A 3343-nucleotide genomic window follows, 5' to 3' on the forward strand; every position below is an offset into this window, starting at 1 on the left:
ATAAAATATTTTATATGAAAAAAACACTGAAGGTCACTGTTTTCTTTCAGCTGTTGGACAAGTGTGGTGTAAATCTATTATTCTATATTTGATTTATTGTCAACAAAAGACAATGTGTTAGTTCATCTCTCAAAACCTTCTGATTTCCTCAGCCTGTCTGTGGCGCTCAGCCCATAACCCACTGGTTCCTACTGAAGACATAATTCGTTAAACATGGCTCACATAGTTTCAGTTTTAAAAAAGTCTAAGTAAATTAAGCAAACAGCTGGGCAGTGTAGTTTGTAGCAAATGTTACTCAAACAAGGAGTAAATAGTGTATTTGTTGGGGATTCGTTTCAGTGGCGGATTGCTACACATCTGGTACTCTTGTGGGTATTTCTGGTAGGACAGTATATCAGGGATGGATTGGAAACTGCAGTGCAACAATCTGGTACATTTATGTGTTTCTAACAGTTTTTTTTAAAATACTTTTAAAGGTCTGCTCAGAAGAAAAACCTCTATCATGCTTTACATGTAGCTATGTGATACTTGTTAGTAGGATCAATTCATTTTCATTGGAGTTTGTTGACCATACGAAAGCCATAGAATATCACTAGCCTTAGCCTTTCTAAAAAAAACACATCAGAACAGTGTGTCTGGAATAAAATGTACAGAAATACGGCTTAATAATAGAATTCCTTTTTTGTTTTGAACTAGCATATTGCATTCCTACGCTTTAGTATTTTTAGTTATTCGTCATGGTGTGTTCCCAAATAAGCCCGTTATTTTTCCAAAATGATTATACAGCACTTGCACCCCCTGCAGCCAGTTGTTCTGTGCCGCTCAATAATAACTGTCAGGCAACCAATACTCCCCCGACTAGCTCATTGGGATCGAGCGACTCCTCCAGACACCCCTCGGGTGCAGTTCCGAGTTGTGGTTTGCCGCCGACGTCTTCCTCATGGTGGGCCGATCCAGCTCCCAAAGCTCAACAATACCCTCCCCACAGGTGCTACTGATACCGGCTAATGAGTCAAAGCCAACATCACACACACACACACACACACACACACACACACACACACTCACACACACCTGCCTAAATAATAAAGACATATCATAACACTTCCACTCACGACACTCTGCATTGGCACCTTCATTTGTAGATCTTTACCTCATATGTTTTTTTTGAGGATTTCTCTTTGTACTCTTTGTACAGAGGGACGACTTTCCTACAGGCTGTCCTCTACTTTCCTGTGTACAAAACACAGAAATACAACATGCAATCTGCAACATAACAACAAACCCCCTCTGATCAGGGTCTGTGTCGGTTTTCCTTAACGTTAACTGACAGGTTCCTTAATGGTTAAAGATGAAGAGTGACATTGCGCGTCACCTCCCAGCATATGCTTTATCAACAGACAGACAGGACCATAAGCACATCCTCAGATACTGCATTACACCGAGAGGACACGACCCACGACTCTGTGCCCTTCAAATGGCAGCCAATATGATTCACTGCCGAGTTGATTGTAGACTGGCTTAATACAGACACAAAAACAACACATTTGATCTCTTTGTTAGCACAGGAGTGGTGATTTTTGAGGGTTTAAACATGCAGAATCTACAAACACCATTCATTGGGTAAATTGTAAACAGGTATTTAGTTTAGGTAGAATTTTGTTAAACCCTTTAAAGGTTTTTGTAAGCAGTTTGAACAAATAGCAAGGAGTAGACAATACAGTCTTTAAGTGTATTAGTGAACCCTTGCAGTCACTCTAATGGCTGCCAAACTTGTTTCCTGCAGACAGGCAAACACAGAGCCAGTCCAGTTTGAGGTTGGTTGGTTCATTAGCAATTCTGTCTGCAGAGACATCAGAGAAAAATGGTGACTCAGCAATCACCAAGATACATGGAGAGAGTTGCCTCACACATCAAGAGGGAGCTGAAACTGTGTGTGTGTGGGGCTTAATAGGTCAGGTCCTTTGCAGACTGTCTAATTCAACAGTATTATTCCTCTTATAATTGGTCACATAATGTCTTTTCCTTTGTCTTGTTTCTTTGCACAATCTATCTTTGCACTTATTATAAAGTGCTTCACCGAGCTGCTGTGACCACAAAACACACTATTGAATGAATTAGGGAGCATTGGTTTTGGAAATACTGTTCCATTGCCTGCATTTTGAGACAATTGTCTGCTTTGTTTGCATGTGGAAGCCAGCTACTGTATTGACAACCTCAGCTGAATAGGCCGTGTGTCATTGTAGAAACATGAAAAGGCAGGTCATGAGAGGTTCTTTGTAATTCAATCAAAGCTCACCAATATCTGTCTTGTGTAGACAATACATCTTTAGGGAATAGTACGACATTTTGAGTCGGCTTGGAAAAAAACGATTCCACTCTTATGTCAATTAGTTTAGCTTAGCATAAACAGGGGGGAAATCAGCTTTAGGTCCATAGCTAGCGCCCTGTGTTACTACTGCAGTCGTTATTTTGCATGTAGTCCTGTGTAAATTGGAATGTGTGGTCCTGTCTGTGGGATTGGCCCGGATGCAGAGACGCTGTCCATTTTTGAACGTCTGTATGTCTGTAAATATTTCATGCCAATCTTGTCAAGTTGTTGATATTTTTGAATGTGGTGGTATCTCATTTGATTAATCTGAAGCTACACAAACAAACATGTAGAAAAAACACAATTTGTGGTCTTTTGTGTCACAGTCTGACCGAAGACTAGACTGAGTTGTAGACTGAGTTGTATTTGTAAAAGACTATCTGGCATGACAATCATCTAAACTGCCTTTATTAGATAGCCTGTGTTTATTTTCACTCCAGCCTGAACTCACACAGATTATGCTAAGTGTCAGTTATAAAGAGGATTTCTTTTTCTGGGTTTAGGGTTTTCCATTTGCAGTGGTTCTCCCACCTGTTTTCTGTGCTTTCTTTCCCTCCTTTACTCATGTGCACAGCTGCTCTGAATCAGCCTCGTTAAGCCCTTCCCTGCTCCCAGAGGTTTCCCTGCCAATCAGCTCCCTGCCTAATCACCTCATTCCCCTCACCTGAGCTTGTACGCCCATCTCTCCACCTGCACTTCATCCCCTCGTCAGATGGGTTCGTATTTATTATTACGTTACAGTAATGTAAACAAAAATCATGGCTGACCGTGTTTCTTCAAATGTATTCACAAATAACTTTAATGCAAATAATATAACTTTCAGACATTATTTACCTTAACCAGCTACCTAATAAGATGGGTTTTACTATATGATATTATGTATTATTTTAATTAAATACAGGCAAATATAATTTATGTTGCCTTTTAGTTGATAGTTTAACATTTACAAGGTAAACTCCCATTGATATCAGA

This window comes from Cottoperca gobio, chromosome 24 (assembly GCF_900634415.1).
Source record: "Cottoperca gobio chromosome 24, fCotGob3.1, whole genome shotgun sequence".
Taxonomy (NCBI): domain Eukaryota; kingdom Metazoa; phylum Chordata; class Actinopteri; order Perciformes; family Bovichtidae; genus Cottoperca; species Cottoperca gobio.